Below are 23,311 nucleotides of genomic sequence, written 5' to 3'. Positions count from 1 at the left end.
AGCCATCTGTGAAATATTACAGGTCATTTCTACCAACATATTGTATTTTACATCTGGCTTAGATAAACACCTTATCTTTCATTTTACTTTACTGACTAAAGCAACTGGACCATAGCTTACAATTGCCTTAAAAATCTATTGGTGAATAAGAAGTAAATCTGTGGCATGTGTGTGCCGGCGGGGGGGGGGAGGGTTGTGTGTTTTCTAAGAAAACACATGTCTGATTTCCTCCTCAATTGCAAGATATGTCTTCTAAAAGCAGAACATTAAAATTTAGGTCATGCTTTTTAACATAAAAGATAAAATTTTGGGAAAACAGTGAAATATCTTTCCTATAAATTTTGCTCTTTTCAATCAATATTAAAATTAATATCCAAAAGCACTGGGTGTATATAATGGGTAAGTCAGATGTGATGAAAAATAGATTAGGGATGATTAAAAATAGCATACATATTTGGCTATGGAAGGGTATGTATCTCCTTTGTTGTAAAATTCTCCTGAATCATTTCAGGTCTAAGATTCCTGCTCCTTCTTTACTCTAGGGTGCACATGCCAGCTCAGTTCTGAAAATATTAATGCATTTTTTTATTCAGCAAGTATTCATCAACCATATTATGTTTCAGGCTCTGTGCTAAGTACTGTAGCTAGTGAAGCTGACCAGAGGGACTCAGACATTCTGTAATTCCATTTGCAATCTAGAGGGAAACAGAACAAAACAAGCAATTTACATCATAAGGTAATGTAGTAAGTCTCTTATATGGATGGTGAAGTCCGTGATGGAAGTCCATAGCCAGGGCTGCTCACTCAGTGTAGGCAAGTGCAGAAAGTCTTCTAATTTGGAGCTTGAAAGAATACTAAAGAAGATTGATAAAAGCATTTTCTAAGCATGTGGCATGTCCTGAATAGTCTAGGAAATAAAATATACACACATATAAAAATACATATATACATATATATAAAATATGCATATACACACAAATATGTATATATGTGTATATATATGCATATATATTACATATGTAGATATATATAAAACATTGTGACTAAAACCTAGAATTCAAGGATGGCATAGTGAGCTAGAGTTGTAGGAAAAACCAAAAAGCATGTTAAGAAATTTGAAACATTTTTTTTTTTCATGGAGAATTTGCTCAAGTTTATCTTCTAGTCAGTCTTCTTTCTTTCTCTTCCTCCTCAGGGATCCCAATAATTCTGACATTGGAACGTTTCATGGCATCATTTATTTCCCTAATTGTATTTTCATGGCTTCTAAGCTATTTATTCCAGGCTTCTTCCTGATCCTTTTTCTCTATCAGTTTGTCTGTCCTCTGGGTCACTAATTCTATCTTCTGCCTTGGTTACCCTAGCTGTTAGAGAATTTAGATTAGATTGGATCTCATTGATAGCATTTTTAACTTCTTTTCAGGCAGCTTTCACTTCTGCCCTAATTGATTCCATGTTGTCATTAATGGATTTCTCCAACCTAGCCATTGCCTGGATAATGGTTACCTTAAATTCCCTTTCTGACATACTGTTTATGTTCATATCCAATAGCTCTGAAGGAGAGGTCACAGTCTCTGAATTTTCCTGTGTTGGGCATTCCTCCTCTTAGTCATTTTGGTGAGAGGTGGTTGAGGGGATGTACACTACTGAGTACCCCGAAGATACAGATGTGAAAAGAAGGGCCATCTGTACCCCAATGTTCATGACAACAATGGCCACAGTTGTCAAACTGTGGATAGAACCAAGATGCCCTTCAATGCATGAATAGATAAGGAAGATGTGGTCCATATATGCAATGGAGCACTATGCCTACATCAGAAAGGATGAATACCCAACTTTTGTATCAACATGGATGGGACTGGAGGAGATTATGCTGAGTGAAATAAGTCAAGCAGAGAGAGTCAGTTATCCTATAAGTTATCCTTATTTCATAAAGAATAACACAGAGGACATTGAGATATGGAGAGAAGTGAGTGGAGGGAATTGCAGGGGGAGATGAACCATGAGAGGCTATTGACTTTGAGAAACAAACTGAGGGTTTTGGAGGGGAAGGGGTTGGGAGGTTGGGTGAGCCTGGTGGTGGGCATTAAGGAGGATACGTATTGCATGGAGCACTGGGTGTGGTGCATAAACAATGAATTTTGGAACACTGAAAATAAATAAAATAAATGAAAAAAAAGATTAAACAACAACAGAAAGAGATTTGAAACTCTTTCTAAAGTAGTGGGATGATATTTTCAAGCACTCTGTGCCTATGTCAGAATGCTTATCAACCATGACCCTGGGAATGAATAAAGCAGGAGGAGTCTGCAAAGGCAGCTAAGAACTATAGGTTGGAGAGGTCCCCAGAACAGGGTGACATGAGAATGCTCTGATGGAGGCCTCCAGGAAAGAACATATTTCAAGAGCTCAAGAGCAGACAAGAGTGACAGTTCTGTCGGAAGGTCTAGCAAAATAAAGATGTGTTCACTGGGATAATTAATTCCAAAGTATTGGCATTCTCAGGAAGTCAGTTTCTGTGAGGTGCTAGGGTTACATTGTTAAATCAAAGGAAAGGAGGAGACAAGAATGAAACAAAATGAACAAGGTCAGGGAAGAACATACTCTGTGACTCAAACATAGAGGGAAGAGAGCGGCCAGGCAGAGAAAATTCCAGGACAGCAATGGGGAGTCAGGGAATCAGTCCCAGACTGAAGAAAATATATTGTGATTTGTGTGTGTGTGTGTGTGTGTGTGTGTGCACGCGCGCGCACACGCTTGGCTGGACTAAGGATGTTCACTCCTTAGTTGTTAATAGCTGTTAAAACATGATTTCTGGGTGTGTCTGTGAAGATGTCTCCAAAGAGATTAGCATCTGAATCTGTAAACTGAGTAAAGAAGATCCCCCTCACCAGTGCAAATGGGCACCATCCAAACCTTTCAAGGCCTAAATAGAACAAAAATATGAAGGAAGGGCAAATGCCCTTTCTTTTTGAGTTAGTACATCCATCTTCTGCTGCCCTCTGCTGTTGCCTCCCCTCTTTCTTGGGCTGAACTATACACCAGGTTTCTTGTTCTCCAGCTTGTAGACAGCAGATGATGGGAATTTCTGGCTTCCATATTAAATTCCTATAACCAATTCTCATAGATGTTATTGGTTATATATCTATATATATCCTATTTGTTCTCTTTCTTTGGAGAATTCTGTCTAATATAGATAACTAGAATGACATTGTTTCCAAAGCAGTTATACAGAACTGTGACTGATGATATAAAGTGAAAAAGATTCCATGCAGGCTGCTCTTCTTACTTCTGTTAATAGAAACTCAGGTAATATCCTAACAGTGAGTATGGGCATAAGTAGTAATGGAAAATTAAAGATATTAAACAATTAAAATAATTTTTTGGAGAAAAGGAGGGAAATCAGTTATACTTAGTAAAGTGTATTTGCTGAGATCCATATCTAATTGGACGCTATGGAGACCTGAAATTACAGCGGCTTACCTTACCTAGAAGGGTCTTTCTCTTTTATGTAACAATTGATAATGCTGTTTAAACCACTATGGCAAGTAATTTTTTTTTTTTTTCTAATTCACCATAGAAAGATCTCTTTGGGAAATACAATAAACAATATCTCAGGGAAGTCAACAGGCTACGGACAGCTCTAAATGTAGTAGTCCTACTTGTCTCTCATTCCCCATAATGAGCTGGGAACACTGTGCAGACTGCCACTCATCTGTCTATTATACCTAGCTAAAATGAGGCCTTTAAAGTGTCTGGTAATTCAGCTTCATCAGTCCATCCTGGGACCCAGGATGCTTCTGTCTTGGAGCTCTTTATCTCGCGGATGAACAAGGAACAAGGAAGATAATGAATAGTGGCTGATTGAAAATTAAACTCTTACTCTCTGAGGGAAGATACTAAAGGACAAATATGATCTCTGGCACAGAAGTATAATAAGAAGTCAACCAGTATGCAGTGTAACACAGTGTTTGGTGACCATGAGTTTAGAACAGCTCTGTTTTTCGTGAGTATGAAATTTTTGTCAGCTTAACTTAACAACCTGGCCACACGTAGGGAGTCAACTCTCCACTGGCTTCTTCCAGAACATGACTGTTGACAGATTCTGCAGAGGGGAAAGGAGACAGGAGATGTTAAGGTAGTGTAGTGGCAAAAAGAGTGATCAAACTTCTGCAATTAGGAGTCCAAGCAGATACTGTTAAGGACTCCTGTATGAGACTAAGTTGAAAAGATTGGTAGACTGGTCCTCACACAGAACTTAAAACACCAATCTATTGGAAAGAATTGATTGAGCCATCTGGAATAAAGGGCAGGATTACAGAGTGAAATGCATGGGTTTGGTATTCCAGGTGGTAACAAGAACAAAGTAGTGTGAGTTTGATCATGTGAACATGCAGAGGTACAGAAATTGGGTGAAATGGGTCACGAGAGGTAAGGAGGTAAGAAGCTAATGTGTCTGAAGTTGTTGAATGGGTCATGAACACAAGTCTTCAGCTCATTCAGGATGATGGAAGGGCTGTGAGTATAGTATAGAGGGAGTCCACAAGACATGTGCTAATGTTTTAGTGATTGAAAAGTAGCCAAGTCGGCAAGAGATGACAAAAAAAGAGCAAAGAAGAGCACTGAGTAGCAAAATAAATTTAAAAAGTGAGAATGTTTATTTATGTATTCATTCATAAATAAATTCATTCATAAATCCATACATATGTATGGATTTATTTATGCTTTCAGAGAATGGTAGAATGGGGATTGTCTAGAATTGGCAGCAACAAGCTGGGTAAGGGATGAACCAGCCTAGCAGGACTGGGACCAAAGCCTCGTGAGTGGACTGTCTTATACTTCATGGGGTAATTAAGCCCAAGAATGTGATGTGTGGTGGCTTTAGCTGACTGTGAAGAAAGTTCATCTCAACATCCTCTTCGAGGTGGATTAGTCATAGAGGAACAGCCAAGGCTCTTGATCCTCGGAAGGGTTAAACTTTTCCTTGAAATATTCTCACTTATGGAAGTAACAACATGTATATGGAGACAGGTGGCCAAGAGGCTATCTTTTTCCAGACAAAGAAAAAAGTCAGAACAGGATTCTTGGTGTGATTGTTAAAGTTGATGCAATTGGACTACGGTAGAAAATGTCTGACGTGTTTCTCTCCTTTCCTAGCCTGACATAATGATTCCTTCATTTTTCTGACAACTTGAGACCAAGTTTTTCATTTTTTTTTCTTTTTAAAATTTTGTCTCTATTAAATACAATGGTTAAGCAATATCAAGTTACACCTAAGCTGGTAATATACATCAGCTAGTATATGTCTGAAGTCTGGAGCTGACATTTTTCTGTTAATGAAGTTGGAAAGCGAGTTTTTGGCAATCTAAATCAATGGCAGTGTAAGGAATTCTGGATACCTGTTACAGTGAATAAAGAGTTTTTCCCTGATCTTCTTATTATTCTTAGCAGGGCAGAGTTAATGAAATTCAATTATAACTTATTTTTGCCTTATTTGTGGTACAAATGGACAAGCTCCATACGCACTGAATCTAATTAAATAAGAATTCTCTCTTTTCAGGCAAAATGAGGTAGGTACTCAATACTGTGCTAGCAAATGTTTACATGGTTCTCTTGGGGGAAAAAAAAGCATGTGTGTTCTTATAAATAACATTATTATAAATTTTATTATAAACTTTATCTAAATTTATTATAAATGTTACTGTTTTAAGAATGTATAACACTTGATATAAATTTGTAAATTTTATAAATCCTTGTATGTGTATCTATAAATGTGTATGTGTATCTATAAATGTATGTGTATCTATAAATCTACCCAATGGGTAAATCTGCAATTTACCCATTGATTAATACAATCAGACCACAAAGAAATGCTTGACTTCTACCTGATTCAGCACTTATGTCATCAGTGAAAGAATCCAGTCTTAACATGAATATTTTATGTTAACAAATGTGGTGAAAGAGAAACAAGGGAGAATATGTTGGAACCTCACTCAACTTCTCAATGACATTAGCAACTTTTTTGTTGAGCAAGATCGCATATTCCAAATATTGTTATATTTCCTTTTTTTAAAACTGTATTCATGGGTGCCTGGGTGGCTCAGTGGGTTAAAGCCTCTGCAATCGGCTCGGTCCTGGGATCAAGCCCCACATCTGGCTCTCTGCTTGGTCCTGGGATCGAGCCCCACATCTGGCTCTCTGCTCAGCAGGGAGCCTGCTTCCTACTCTCTCTCTGCCTGCCTCTCTGCCTACTTGTGAACTCTGTCAAATAAATAAATAAAATTAAAAATAAACAAACTGTATTCACAATGTAATGGCTGCAGACACAACACAATTTTAAGTTTAATCTGAATTATTGAAATTTTCTCTTTCATGTTTTTAAGTCCAGACATTCAACAAAATGACAAATTAACCCCTGGTTTTGGCATTTGAAAAATCTCTGTGATAATGTATTCCCATTAGGACTGATTTCAGTGACCAACATGCCTTCACTAAATATACAGGTGGAAGAAGATTCCCGATGGCCCACCATTCTATGCTTTTTCCACCACAGAGAAACAACAAACATAATTCTATTCTCAAGGGCATGTATGTAGTGAAATGCTGCAGAACCAGTTAAGAAGTAATATATCTTGATTATTCATTGGCTTTGATTTCAGTAAAATTTATTTAATTTTATGCTTATGTAATCTATATTTGATAACGACTATTTAAAAACTGGCTTGTGAAATTCTTGAAAATTTATCAGTTGTCTCTTGTGAGGTGACATGTATCAGCTCCATTGCACCATTGGCTTATGCTATTTAAAAGCAATGGCTAGGGGCACCTGGGTGGCTCAGGGGTAAGGCCTCTGCCTTCTGCTGGGGTCATGGTCCCCGGGGTCCTGGGATTGAGTCCCGCATCGGGCTCTACGCTCAGCGGGGAGCCTGCTTCCTCCTCTCCTCTCTCTTTGCCTGCCTCTCTGCCTACTTGTGATCTCTGTCAAATATGTAAATTAAAAAAAAATCTTTAAAAGCAATGGCTAAAATCTAATAGTTGTTCCATTTTGCAAAGAGGAAAGTAGTTGTAAGATGGTGTAAAGGGTCCAGACCTATATAGTCTCAGGAACTTACCTTGTGTAAGCATTTGGCTCACATGAAGGGTGTGTGGGAAACAGTGTCTGTATAAGAGAGAAGGAAAATCCTGGTCCCATTAAGAACTAGTCTGCAAGCTATTACGCATCATGGAGGAATTATTAGTCCTTCAGAATGCAACTTGGATTCCCGGTTCTGCCATTTACCACCTCTGTGACTCTGGGAAAGTTGTGCAACTTCTATTTCTTTTTTCTAACCTATTACATTATTATAGCACACCCTTACAAGTTCCTTCTAAAATTTTGATAAGTTAATTTGTAAAATTTAACTTACGCACTGTGGGGACCTTCAGATCAATAAAACCCCTACACTTTTCCCAAATTCAGCATATATCTTTCTCTTTACTTTTTGATTCTAGAATTTTCCAGGTTTGGTGTTTTTGTTTTGTTTTGCCCCCCCCCCCCAAAGGGAATAAAGTTTGAATATGCAGTCATTTTGTGTAATCTATGCTAATGATGAAGTTAATTGAACAAAGACAATTGGCTTTAGGGAAAAATCTCTTGGAAGACAGAAAAACATTGTAAATGACTTTCTCATAGAGAGAGAGTCCAAAGCAATGAAAATACTATGATGAGGGATTTTGATACAACCATGTAAAATCAAATCACTGATAGTTACTCGTGGCATTTTAGATATTTTGTCTCTCTGAACATCAGTTACTTCACTGATACAAATATTTCATTTTATTTATAAATATGTCAGTATTTATCTGTAAAGGATAACACGTTTTTATTAAGAAATATAACCAAGATATCCTTGTCAGTATAAAAAGAAAATTAGCAATGATTTCTTAGTCATAACACAGAATTATTTTAGAAATAAGAAGTAATGAATGAAAAATTATTTTACATTATGGCCTCTAAGGACATTTATTAATATAATTGTCATTGTTATTAGATACAAATATTTTACCTCCATCTAAAATATAATGATAAGCATGTTTACACCTACCTCATTCAAGTAATTAACAGGAGTAATATTCTTGAAAATTTCTGTCATAATGAATTGTTTTTCTCTAGAAATACCATTACATTGTTACCGGAATTGTAGGCAAATGAGGTTGCAGAGAGTATAAAATAAGTTTCCAAAATCATAAAACTCTGATATCTGTTTCAGTCTATGTCACTTGATTTACTTTCCCAGGAGAATGCTATCAGCAAAGTGTAGGGCATTACTCACCCACATTTTCATATAAAATTAAGACAACTGAAGAGAACATCCTTGAGTTCTTTTATTTTCAATATTACGAGATTATATAGTATGATTGTTTTATCACCTATTATAAGAAATTCATTGATTTTTCTATCAAAAAGTTTAATTGTACCTCCCCCAAACACATAAAATTTGTAATGCTTTGAGCCTGTTCCAAATTTGGCTTTCTCTGTCCCTTTTGAACTATCTTCCTCTCTTCAAAGTGGTGCACCACAGACTGATAATTCAACCTGATTCATATTATCAAGTCTAGGATAGCATTTGCATATTTAATTACAATCTATGGGTATTGTGACAATCTGTTCAATTGTTTTGTAATTAAATGTGTGCTGTAAATAGAATATGGACTGTGGTTACGACTGTTAATATAAGCTAACGCTTGTGCTCCTAAAAAGAATAAAAATGGTGACTTATTATTCATCATGGTAGCTCACTTGGGCTCCTGTGTTACCTAAACTTAGAGATCACTGGAGTTAACCTGTAAAGGCTCAATATTTGTCAGTCTCATGGGCTGGTGGTGACATAAGACTTAGAGCCACAAATACGATGTATAAAATAATGTAGATACAGACAAAGGACACAAATGCTGTTCTTTTTGATCGTTTAATTTCCTTTAGTATTCCTTGTGAAGAAATGGAGCAAGTGAGAGAGAAATTGATTTATTTTTATCTTTTCTTGCTCAACTTAAATTATGTGGTAAATTTCCAAGGCATTTTCAGGCTGCACAGGAAGGCTATCAAACTAGTTTAGTTTTCAAACAGGTTTCTGAAAACTTGAATTGTTAAAATATATTTTGGAACATATTTTTATAGTGACTGTTATTTCTTAAATGTGATTATATTTATTTTTCTTAAAAAATACTATTACTATTCATAATTAAATATTTCTGCCTCTTAGCCAGGTAAGAAGTCACGATTTCACAACAAATTCATCCATATAGTCCAAAAAGTGGTTCAACTACTCACTCCACCCTTTGTGTCCCACTTATACTGGAGCACATTTGTTTCTACTTAAAAATTAAGTTAATGATATATGATGTCATTATTAAAGTTAGGCCACCACTACCATAGGTATGTGCTATTATTCTCAAATATCTGTGGGTCAAAAAGGAATTATGCCTATTATAGTCAACATTCAACAACCATCATTTGCAGCTGAACTAAACCCTTTGGAAAGGAAGATAAAGAAAAAATAAAATAAAATAAGGGCTCCTGGGTGGCTCAGTCGGTTATGTGTCTGCTGCCTTCAGTTCAGGTCATGATCTCAAGACCTTGGGATCAAGTCTTGCATTAGGCTTCTTGCTCAGCAGGGAAGCCTGCTTCTCCCTCTGCCTGCCCTTCCTCCTGCTTATGCTCTCTTTCTCTCAAATAAATAAATAAAATCTTTTTTAAAAAGAAAAAAAGATACAGGATATTCCATACAGGATATGAACATCCAGCTCATTTACACATTGTCCTTCTACCAAAGGTGAAGCCTTTGCTGAAATTTCAGACAGACTCAGACCCTTAATATGCTAAAACTATTCATAAGTAGAGCTCACAAGTCACTGATTGTAGGTGGCTGGCTTCATTCCCATGGCAAGACCCATGGAGCGTGGGTGACTTTTTCAGCCTCTCACTCACTGTGCTCTGCCTTCTTTCCCAGGACACACAATCCCCTGGCCAGCTGCTGGCTCTGAGCTTTTCCAACCCCTTACCATGGTCAGTGGCTAGAATCCACAGATAACACCTTTGTCCAGTCTCATAAAGGTGGCATGCACACAAACTAATATCCAGCAAATTCATGGACATATAAGCGGTTCAACAAAGTAAAAAAAAAAATCACACCTGGGGCTTTGGTGTCAACGCAAAACTCATTCTGTAATAGTCACTTAGGCATGGCACCTGCAGGGCCTCAACGAGGCTTTACATGACAAGGAAAGGACAGAGAAAAAAGAAGGTAAAAAATGCATGTTATATCCCTAACCGAAAATGATCAAATATTGAAAGGAGAAATGAAACCAATGTTATTTGCCTTTGAGTGAGAAAGATGGCTCAGGTTACTTCTGTTTATATTACCATGCAAATCAACGGAGTCTCAATGCATATTTTAAGACAGTAATTATTTATATAGATTGGCAAGATTTCTTTGCCTTTCCCATCACTTTATATGTGAATAAATTTCTCTTCTGTATGTGACTCTTATTTATGAGGTTAATTACTTTTTTATTTAGAGTCACCTGGGATGAAAAATCCAATAATTTCTCTAGGACAAGCCTGACCCTTGGAAGAGCTTGTGTATATAGATACAGAATAGGGAGACCTCTTAGCAACTGAAGGTTTATGTTGTTCACTGTAACTTCCCACGACGGCTCACTATCAGTGCTCCACAGAGAGTTTCCAAAGAAATGTTTACAATTTAGTTTCAGCTCCAAAATCCATTATTTGCTCTTAAAAGCAATATTATTAGCTCTATCTTGGTAATGCTTGGTAATGATCATTTATCAATACTGCGTTTACCCCTGGGGATCTCAAGACATTATAGCACTATAATTTCCAGTTACTTTGTATTCGGTCCTTGGAGTCCCAAGGTATTGATTAAATGTTGGCCACTAATTATTTATAAATTTATAAGTAAAGATGTAAGGACCAGTCTCTGATCAAAAAGTCAAAATTATAACTATACTGTTTGTTTTATATTTATTCTTTTTTTGGAAATTATAAAATTAACGATATTCTTTGCTGATCCTTCACCTCCCCCTGAATATATCATTAGTCAAACCAGTTATTAGTAACAACATATATTAAGTAATTTTGGCTGGAAATTATATATTTTTGGGGAATTCTTAAATTATTTGGAGGTCAAAATAAATTAAGAAAATGCATTTTTATGAAATTCTCATTTTTTTCTTTTTACACTATATAGGTTAGACAAGACTTCTATTAAATTGAAGAAGTTCTTATTTAATATTAGTATGTACAGATACTATAAAATGTCTGGCTAATAATGTTAACTTATATCAAAGAAATTTCCTTGTCCTAGGCATAATTTTAGTTTATATTGAAGAAATTTCCTTGTCCTCCAAATACTGAAAACAAGAGTACCCATCCAGGTAATATTTAAGAACAGAAAAATTACTGCTTTTTAAATTTTCTATAGTCTTCTCTACCAAAGGGATAATTTTTGTTTGGAGAATTAGTTATGATCCTAATCATAGATGTTCTCAAATGGTTGTGTGATTGAATTATTATGTGGGGAGGGGGACGGGATTTGACTTTTATTATCAAGACTGGCTTCCTTCCCCTTACTCAGTCCACCACTGTAACAGGCTGAATAATGACCACTGAAAGACTTTAAATTCTAATCAATCCAACCTCTGAATGTTACCTTATGAGAAAATATCTTTGCCAATGCAATTGAGTTTCTTGAGACAGGGAGATTATCTTGGATTGTCTGCATGGTCTTTCAGTCAAATCACAGTTGTTCTTACAGGAGAGGCAGAGGGAGGTTTGTCACACGGAGAAGAGGAGAAGGCAGTGTGCCCACTGAGGCAGAGATTACAGTGAGGCAGCTTGAAGCCAAAGAATGCATCAGCCACCAGAAACCTGAACGAGCAAGGAATGGAGTTTTCTCTAGAGACTCCAAAGTAAGCCCAGCCCAGCCCTTGATCTCCACCCGGTGGAACTGAGGTCAGACTTACAGCATCCAGAACTTCAAGAAAATAAACTTCTATTATTTTAACCCATTAAATTTGAGGTAACTTCCTTCAGGAGATTATACCATCACCATCTGGCACCCAATTGTGAATGAATAGTCTAAAAACTGTTGAGTGTTACCTTGTCAATAACTGAAAAAGCAAACATCACATGATTATACCATGCTGTTACACTTTCTAATGCAACTGAACCAAGTATTGAAACAACTCAATAAAATAATCAGAATTAACTGCTTATTAATCATCTAAAATTTTCTAAATATAAAACATATACAGTTTTAAGATTATATATTATTTAAAATGCTTAAATGTCACCAGTTCTAAGTGATAAAAATAATACGTACAGTCTATGAAAAAATCATAACACACAATTAAAGGTAGAATGTCTCCATCCATATTTGTATCCCCCATTCCAAGCACCTAGTCTGTCATCACAGTCTAACAGTCAACGGTTTTGTGTATGTGTGTGTTTGTATTCTAGATGCCTAAATGGAAACACTATCTATGCACCAGGGAGAGTTGTTTTCTTTAAAGGATCACATCAGAATTTTACTTAACCTAAATTAGGATGTGATCTATGGGATTCATCTGTCAATAATCACGCCATCTTCCTGAGTCCTCACTTCCAGGATATTGTGCTTGTTTAGATGAGACTGTTTTAATAATTTAGGGTATCTCTAAGTCTCTTCAGAGAAAGTCAAAAGAAAAGAGAAGAAAAGAAAGAAAAAAATTCTTGGTCTCTCTTACTTATTATTCCTCTCATGTCTTCCCTAAAATGGCACCTGGTTATAAGGTGAAACGGGATGTGTGGTTTCCCTGACTCTATCATAAAGGAAATGAGCAACTTCCTCTGGCATATCTGGCCACTGAATGTCTTGTTTGGCTTCTGAGGGAAAGGAAAAAAAAAAAAACAACAACAAAGAGCATTCCTGATGCCAACCTAAACACTGCTCAGAATGAAGCATGGATAGATAACAAAGTGACTAACCATCCTCTTCTAATCTTTCCTCCTATCTTCTACCTTTCTCCGAGTAATGGTTGCTGTTTAGCAATGATAACTCCAATTCCTACCTTAACCCTCCCGTCTCTTTGATAAAAATTATTAAGATGCTCAATCACAGAATTATCCTGCATCTTGAAGTGTATAATCCAGTCCTGACTTCAATGCCCGAATCCCTCCTTCAATCATGGAACGCAATCCAAACCGTGTAAAAAGCAGCTTCCTAACTTTCCCTTACTGAATCTCCCCTCCTCGCCTCTTGGCATGTTACTGGACATCTTTGATAAGATTTGTCACCTACAGCGCTAAGTGCACAGCCAGTACAATTTTCACCTCCACTCTCTGCTCTCACGTCCTTGTTTTCACCGCATATCCCACTGCTGTTAAGGCCTTCTCTTTTCTACCCTTCTTTCTTCTTCACATTAAGGAACTGTCTTAAGGACATGATGAATCTTTCTGGCTTCCTGCCTACTTTACTGCTGATGATTCTATATGCCTTACGGAAGCTGAGTACTGCTTCAGTCCATCTTTAATGCTTCTCCAGTCTTCTGCCGACCCCTATCTCACCAACTTACCTACTATGTGCATGGACAGTTGAAGCTAATTATTTTGCTACTAATGAAATCATACATTCACCAACAAAATGTATTTGCTTAATATTTTGTACCTTCTAATACTTCCAAAACATCCTCCCTTATCAAATACGGTCAAATAGACCGGAAGTTCATTCTGTGACTCCTAGGGTAGAAGCTAGCTGAGATCAGTGCCCTGTTCATCCTTTAGGAATGCAGTGCCCAAATTCAACTTCTCACAGCATCTGTGGTTTCTTCTCGCCCAAGTGTGTGTGTGTTGTGGGGGGCATGGTGTTACTCTCAATAGGCTTCATGATTTACAGGTGATGGAATGATGCCCTAATGAATCACTGTCACCCGAACTTGGACTGCATGTCATTAATGGAGTCTGACCAGTCTTCCACTAAGAAGGACATTTCCTTACCACTAGTGCCTGTGCTTAGTAAGAGACAATGTTCAACATTGCTCCTGTAGAACCAAGGCTTCTTCAGATAACCTCTTGCTTCTCTGGAGCTATGGGAGGGTGGTGAATCATTACTTCCTCTTCTTTTGCTGATCTTGACCTGGCCAGAGTCCTCTTTCTTCCAGTACGGCCAAGCTTTAAATCTATAGTGGAACTAATACCACATCCTTCTACATGGCAGGTTGTGACCAAGGGAAAGTCTACCCTCATGGCATCTACACTTGCAATTTCCAATATAATTCTAGAGACTTTGTAAAGTATACTTTATTTTAATCATTTTATTTCATATCATGTCTCAATCTCACTTCTATGTTTGTATGTATATATTTATGTATACACACACACATACACACGGGTTTACTCTCCAGATGTTGAAACAAGATAATCAATTTTCCTTTTCAGAAGATCTTGATGCATTAACCTGTGTAGGTCTCCAGTAGGATTTGTCAAGGTATTCATCTCTCTTTCTTTATAGGAATTTATTTTATTTTTTTCGTAATTATTTAAAATAATCTTTTAAAAATAGTTTTGAACATGAAAAATACAACAGAAGAAATACAACGGTATAATCACAATACCTACATAGTTATTCTCATCACATTTTGTCCCAAGAATTTTAAGCTCCATATTTTACACAGCTGAGATGATTTACATTTAATTTTGTAAGCTGCTATTTTAATTTTAGTATAATCCGTTTTTATTTTGTTAGAAACTCTTATGTAATTATTATTTTTATAATACAATGTTTTATATGGGCATGAAAATTTACTTGGCCATTTCCTTATTTTTAGGTATTTTTATGCTTTCAACATTTTTATTATAAATTACATAAAGAATACATTAGTGCATGAAATATGTACTTTATTTTAGATAACTTTTAATTTATATATTTAGTTGATAGTCAAAATAATTGGCAAAAAATTTACACCATGTAAACTAGCATATCAATTTATGTTCTTATTTCATTTGTCCCTTGCTATCAATGTACTTCTGCACATACATGCACACAAATACACATGTGACATAGAACAAAGATACTCAGACAAGTTTTAAGTGTTTACTAAGTTGACAAGCTAAAGTGTAACTTGTTTTAATTTTTTTCACTCTGATTGCTCCTGGGGATGAACAAATATAAATGTGTACTAGAAGGAAGAGGATAAATGCTACAAGTAAGAAAATGGAGAGAAGTAATTTGCAGTAAAGCTGGGATTAGAAATTAATTTATTAGTAATAATTAAGCACTTCACAGGTATCCTGTGGGGAATAACTAGAATGAGGTCTCCAAAGTACTCATCAAGACGGGCACGTATTAACCCTTGGTAAATTATATGTCCTGTGCTCATATTCTAAGACCTTGGCTGAATATGCCCTCTGAAACAAGGGAGAATAAATTCAGTCCCTTCATTGTATGAATGATTATTCATTTATTGTATGAATGATTATTCATTGTATGAATGATTCATATATCTGAAAGACACTTCCCTTCAATCATTTACATAGTCCTCAAAATCTCTTTCATAAAATTAATTTCCTAGTGATCAACCTTCCATAAACACACTCTGTAACTAGTATGCTCATGTCTGTATATTTGATATTTATTTCAAATCTTCTAAAATTGTATGCTTGCTTACAGGAATATTAACACACCTGGTATCAAGATGGACTGGCAAAGGTTTAAAGCCATTGCCATTGGGACACCTGGCTGGCTCAGTCATTTAAGTTTCTCTCTTCAGCTCAGGTCATGATCTTGGGGTCTTAGGATCAAGCCCCGTGTTAGGCTTTCTGTTCCGCAGGGAGTCTGCTTCTCCAACTCCCACTGCCTCTATGATCTATCTCTTTCTCTCTCTAATCAATAAACAACATGTTAAAAAAAAAAAAAGTACTTCCATTTACTTACAAACATCAGGGTTGAGGCCAAATGATCTCCTCAATTTTCAATTTTTAAAAATTGTAACTGTTTTAAAAATGATGGCTTCAGGCTGAATTATGTCCCCACAAACTCTTATGGTGAAGCCCTAGCCTCCAGTTCCTTCCAATGTGACTTTAATATGTACTTAAAAACATGGAAGACACTTTGGAATTGGGTAATATAGTTGGAGGCCAGAGGAGTTTTGAGGTGTGGCAAGGAGAATTCTAGACTGCCTCGAAAGGATTGCTGATGAAAAAATATATGCACATTAAGTTAATACTGGTGAGAGCTCACAAAACAAAAAGGAGAACTAGAGAGAAAACCCCCATTTTTTTATTAAATAAGTAATATTATATAGAATATTGGTAAATATATAAACATTAAATGTACTTCCTGGTGAGGTCTGAGATAGGAATTTGGAACATGTTATTGGACAATGGAGAAAGGGTGATCCTTTTAATAAAGTGGCAAAGAGCTTGGCTGAACTGTGTTCTAGTGTTTTGTGGAAAGCAGAACTTATAAGTGATGAAACTGGATATTTAACTTGGGAGATTTTTGAGCAAATTGTGAAGGATTGACTTGGTTTCTCCTTACTTCTTATACTAAAATGCGAGAGAGACATAAACAGAAGCACAACAGGCTTGTAATTTTATGAAGTCTCAAGATTATCATGGCAGATTTGCCCTGAAGAGACTCCCTGTAAGCTGCACTCTAGTATAACCCCCTTCTCTTGAATGCAGACAGAAACTATGATTTGTTTCTATCAATAAGAGTATGGCACAGGTAAAGGGATTTTACAGATATAGTAAGGGCCCCTAATCAGCTGCCATGTAAATAGAGGGTCATGTGGCTGGGACCTGAGCTGAATTTGAGAAGCTGAGAGCAACCTTGTGTCAATAGGCAGCATGAAAACAGGGACATCCATCCTCTAAGTGCAAGAAACTAAAATCTGGAAAGAAAAGGCTTGGCAAACCAAGCTCCATGAGTGAGCATGACCACACGATATTGCAGAATCAGCTCATTGATCTTGAGCAGAGAATCTAGCCTCTCCATATCAGACATGGGACCAAAACTGTGTGATAATGAATGAATGAGCGTTTAAGCTGCCACATTAGTAGCAATTTGTTATACAGCAATATAGCACTAATAGTGATATAAAAATTGCAGAAATATCACAGAACTATTTCAACCTAGAGAAGAATAAATTTTCATAAAAATGAAAAAGAAAAGGCAACAAAATTTTTGGGATGCAGTTAAAGAAGTGAAGAAAGGGAAATCTGTACATTAAATGTTTACACTCAGTAAAGGGTACAATCTTGTATCAATTATGTCAGTTTCTACTTTAAGGAACTAGAAAAAGAAAGCAAAACAAACCTAAAGGAAACAGAAAAAATGAAAAAATAAGTAGAAATCATTTGAATTGAAAGCACAAGAGATAAGACAAAAACAAACAAACAAAAAAGTGGCTCTTTGAAATGTCTAATTATTATTGATAAACTTTCTCCAAGACAGACAAAGATTAAAGATCAAGATTATTGATACAGATATTTATCAATATCAGGACTGAAACAAGGAAAATTACAAAGCATCATTCAGGCATTTAAAAAGATACTGGAAGACTATAAACAGCTCTACCCACATATATGGCAGGAAGGATGACATAGACCTACTACTCGTATATGCACTAAATTTCACTAAATATGAAGTAGATAGTTCAAATTTTTCTATAACTATTAAAGAATTTTAGTTCTACCAAAAGGTTAAAAAGAATTAGTGTCAATTCTACATAATCTCTCCTAAAAATATAAGAGGAAATAACTTCCAACTCATTTCACAAAGCCAATAATACCCTGTTACCATAGCTAGGCAGACTGCAGCATACACAGAGAGCATTTCAAATACTTTCAAAAACTTAGACCAAAAAAAATTATTTTTAACAATGTATTAACAGATATAGTTCATCAGTTCAAAAAATAATTATACACCACAACCAACCAGATTGTATCCCATGTATTCAGGCCATGTCCAGTATTTGAAAATCAAACAGTACAATACTTTATACCAATGCTACAGAAGAAACATACATGAGCTGCAAAAGAAGTACCATTTTAACACTGATTCATGATAAAAACTGAGCAAACTAGAAATAGAGAATGATTTCTTCATCTTGATAAGGGACATCTCTGCAACCACATAACAAATATCATGTTTGATGGAGAAAATGTAAATGTTTCCCAGCCTAAGGTCAGGGGGAAAAAAAAAAAAACAAGGACGTATGCTTCTACCATTTTTTTTTAAGATTATTTATTTATTTATTTATTTGAGAGAGAGAGAGCATGAGAGGGTAGAAGTCAGAGGGAGAAGTAGACTCCCGTTGGAGCTGGGAGCCCGAAGTGGGACTTGATCCTGGGACTCCAGGATCATGACCTGAGCTGAAGGCAGTTGCTTAACCAACTGAGCCATCCAGGTGCCCTGCTTCTACCATTCTTATTCATTATAGTACCATAAGTAAAGCCAAAGTGATAGGACAAGAAAAGGAAATAAATTTTGCACAGATCAGAAATGAAAAAACCAAACTGTCCTTCTTTACAGATGACATTTGAATAAGATCCCCAAAAATCTTCCAAAAAATGAAAGAAAAATTAGAACTCATAAGTGAATTCAATAAGGTTGCAGATCAACATACAAAAACAACACAAATATAAATATATTTATATATATTAACAATGAATGTCAGAAAAGGTAAATTAAAAGTGCAATGCCACTTATAATATCTTAAAAATGTAATACTTATCTATAAACCTAACTAAACAATACAAAACTTGTGTACTATGAAACATAGATGAAAGAAATTATATAAAACTTTCATAAATGAATTGCAGAGTCAGGGACTAAAAGATGAACATGGTAATATGGCTAATTCTCCCCAGACTGATCTGTAGACCAACATAATGTTTTGCAAAATCCTTGCAAAGCTTTTTTCTCCTCCCCCCCAGACAGACATGCTTTCTCTAAGTGATATGAACAAACAAAGGGATTAAATAACTAAACAATTTTGGAGAAGAAGAATAAATTGGGAGGAACCATTCAACCCAGTAGTAAGACTTACCATAGCTACAGTAATCAACACTATATGTTATTAGAAAATGGATAGACACTCCAAAAATAGGCCTACAAAAATATACAAAACTGATTTTTGTCATAGATACAAGTGCCATTCAATAAGAAATAGTCTTTTCAATAAAAGGTGCTGGAGCAATTGAACATTCATAGGCAAATAAGATAAAATAGTGAAATAAAATAAGTAAAATAAAATCAAATTATATCTTATAGAAAAAGACTTTACATATGGATCATGAATTTAAATTTAAAATTCTATAAAACTTTTAGAAATACTGTAGAAAAAAAAAACATTTTAGCACCTGAAGGAAGGTGAAAAATTCTTAGACATGACACTAAGAACATAATCATTAAAAGGAGGGAGACAAACCATAAGTGACTCTTAATCTCACAAAACAAACTGAGGGTTGCTGGGGGGAGGGGGTTTGGGAGAAGGGGGTGGGATTATGGACATTGGGGAGGGTATGTGCTTTGGTGAGTGCTGTGAAGTGTGTAAACCTGGTGATTCACAGACCTGTACCCTTGGGGATAAAAATATATGTTTATAAAAAATAAAAATATTTATTATATTTAAAAAAATAAATAAAAATTGATTAGATTCTCAACATTAAAGTATACTTATCAAAATTCTTTTTTTTTTTCCTGAGAAAAGGATATGGTTAATTTGTAAAAAGACTGGAAGAAAATGTGCTCAAACCACTTATCTGACAAAACAACAAATCTGAGACTTCATAAAGAACTCTCAATACTTAACAGTTAAGATAATTAAAATGACTCAATTAGAAAAGGACAACAAATATGAAAGGACACTTCACTTAAGAAGATATACAGATGGCAAAAGAACATGTTGCTATTAGAAGAAACCACATTAAAACCATAATGAGAGATGCCTGGGTGGCTCAGTGGGTTAAAGCTTCTGCCTTTGGCTTAGGTCATGATCCCAGGATCCTGGGATCCAGCCCTGCATCAGGCTCTCTGCTCAGCGGGGAGCCTGCTTCCTCCTCTCTCTATGCCTGCCTCTCTGCCTACTTGGGATCTCTGTCTGTCAGATAAATAAATAAAATCTTAAAAAAATAATGAGCTATTACTACATTCAAATGGCTTTTAAAAAATAATAAGTATAAATAAATAAATAAATAAATAAAACCTAAAAAATAATAAAAACAATGATAAGTTCTGGTAATCATATGGAGAAGCTGAATCTCTTATAAATTGTTCATAGGACGTAAAAGTGATATTATTTGGGAAAATAGTTTCAGAGGTTTCTTAAAAAAAAATCTAAACATGCACTTACCATATGACCAACAATCATGCTCTTTGCTGTTTATCCTGGAGAAATGAAAACTTATGCTCACACAGAAACACACACACAAATGTTCATAGCATCTTTTACTATAATCTTCCCAAACTGGACACAATATAAATGTCTGTTAACAAGAAAAGGGATAAAAAATTCAAATAAATATTCTCAGAATAGAACAATACTTAGTCATTCATAGAATAGAGCAAATAATTAATGAAATAACTGGGATGGGCATTATTGTCAATGAAATAAAGACAATCTCAAAAGGTTTCATATAGTATTATTCCATTCATATGCCATTTTTTAAAAGATTTTATTTATTTACTTGACAGAGAAAGAGGAAGAGCATAAGGAGAGGAGAGGAAGGCAGATGGAGAAGGAGAAGCAGACTCCCCACCGAGCAGGGAGCCCACTGCAGGTCTTGATCCCAGGACCCTGTAACCATGACCTGAACCAAAGGCAGATGTTCAACTGACTGAGCCACTCTGGCGCACATCATATGTCTTTTTTACAGTGGCAAAACTACAGAGATGAAGAATATATTGTTGCTTGTCAGGCAGGGTACATACACAGGGGTGGAAGCAATTGTAAAGGGGTACCATGAGAGAACTCCACGGTGGTGATGGGACAGTACTGTGACTTGGTATTTGTGGTGTTTACATAAATTTATTCATGACATCAAATGCATAGAACTACACACTTGTGCAGACATGTTTGCATACAAAATCTGCTAAAAGTGAACAAGGACTATAATCTCATTAACAGTATTTTACTAGTATTGTCAGTTTCTTGGTTTTGATATTCTACTACAGTATACAATAGGTCATCTTTGGGGAGAAGTTGGAAGAAGGGTTCATGGAAATGTATGTTTTTTCTATTCTCTCAAGTTTCATATGGTTATTTAGAAGAACTTACTTATTCTTAGACACATCATAATGTACACAGAAATAGTGTTCTAATATTTGAGAGCAAGAGAGAAAAAACAAATGTCATTGAAGGACAACCATATGCTTTTTCTATATAATACTTTTGTTGACTTTTATGAGTGTTTGAATTTGCAGAAATTAAGTAAAAAGTTGGTGAGCAAATTTTGGGGATCACAATGACAAAGTATGAATTGAGTTATGATAAAACAATTTAATACATATTTATCATCTAATTTCTCTATTCAAATTCTATTATTTGATACCAAAAATATTTAAAAAAACAACATAGGTAAAAGAGTTCTCCATAAATCTAACCACACTCACTTTACCCACACAACAATTTGACAAACTACTGCTTCACAGACTAGAGGCTGCCAACTTGCTCCTTGCATTTGCGCAGTTTTACTAGAACACAGCCACATCCTTTATTTAAGTATGGCCTGTAGTTTCCTACTCACTACCATGGCTGACTTGAGTATCTGTGATAAGCAACCACTAGGTCTGCAAAATCTAAAGTATTTATTATGCTCCGTGTTTAAAGGAACACTTAGTAAATATTTTTCAGTTGTGAGTAAATATTTTTCAGTTGTGGGCCATATGATCACTTTTATGAGTAGTCAACTCTGCTCTTGTAGCCATAGATTGAACATAAACAAATAGGTACAGCCAGCTCATGAATTGTAGTTTCAAGATGTGGCAATACTTATACTAGAGAAAATGGACATTAACACAAATTGCAACAAGAGACAAAGAAAGCCATTACATCATAATAAATGTGTCATTCCAGCAGGAGGATATAACAATGGTCAATAGCTTCACACCCAGTGTTGTAGTACTTAAATATATAAAGCAAATATTAGTGGACAGAGAGAAATTAATAGTAATACAATAGTAGTTCTGGATTTTAACACTCTGCTTGTATCTATGGGTAGATCATGCAGACAGAAAACCAATGGGGAAATAATGGCTTTGAATGGCACATTGGACCGGATGTACATAACAGATATATACTGTACAGTTCACCCAAAACAACAGAGTACACATCCTTTTTGAGTGTTCATAGAACACTCTCCAGAATAGATCACATATAAGACCATAAAACAAGCTTCAATAAACTTAAGAAAATAGAAATCATACCATGAATCTTTCCCAATTACAAAGGATAACACTGGAAATAAATCACACACACACACACACACACACACACACACAATCACAAGGGAGAAAAGAAAGAAAGAAAGAAACAACTGGAAAAAAAAAAAAACACAAACATGTGGAGACTAAACCACATGATACTAAACAACCAAAGGGCAATTGAAAATGAAGCAATCAAAGAAGAAATCAAAAGAATACATGAAGACAAAAATGAAAACATAATGGTCTAAAAATCTCTGAGACACAACAAAAGCAGTTCTAAGGGGGAAGTAGATAGCAATACAGGACTCCCTCAAGAAAGAAAAAGAGAAAAACAAAAGAAAGAAGAAGAAAAAAACTCAAATAAACAATCCAACATTATACTTAAAAGAACTAGAAAAAAGAAGAACAACACGCATGGTGAGAGGAAGAAAGGAAATAATAAAATCAGAGCAGAAATAAATAACATACAGATAAAAAAGAAAAATAAAAATGTGGAAGGAAGAAAGAAAGGGAGAATGGAAGGAAGGAAGGAAATGAAACTAAAAGCTGCCTACCAAAAGCTGGTTCTTTGAAAAGGTAAACAAAATTGACAAATCCTTAGACTCATTAAGAAAAAAGACACAAAATCAGAAATGAGAGAGAAGTAACAAAGATACCACAGAAATAAAAAGAATCATAAGAAAATACCATGAAAAATTATATGCCAACAAACTGGACAACCTAGAAGAAATGAATAAATTCTAAGAAACATACAATCTTCCAAAAATGAGCCAGGAATATATAAAAATCTGAAAAGACTGATTACAAGTAATGAAATGGAATCAGTAATCAAAAAAACTACC

Source organism: Mustela lutreola, chromosome 4 (genome assembly GCF_030435805.1).
Source record: "Mustela lutreola isolate mMusLut2 chromosome 4, mMusLut2.pri, whole genome shotgun sequence".
NCBI classification, from domain to species: domain Eukaryota; kingdom Metazoa; phylum Chordata; class Mammalia; order Carnivora; family Mustelidae; genus Mustela; species Mustela lutreola.
Note: the sequence above shows the minus strand (reverse complement) of the source record.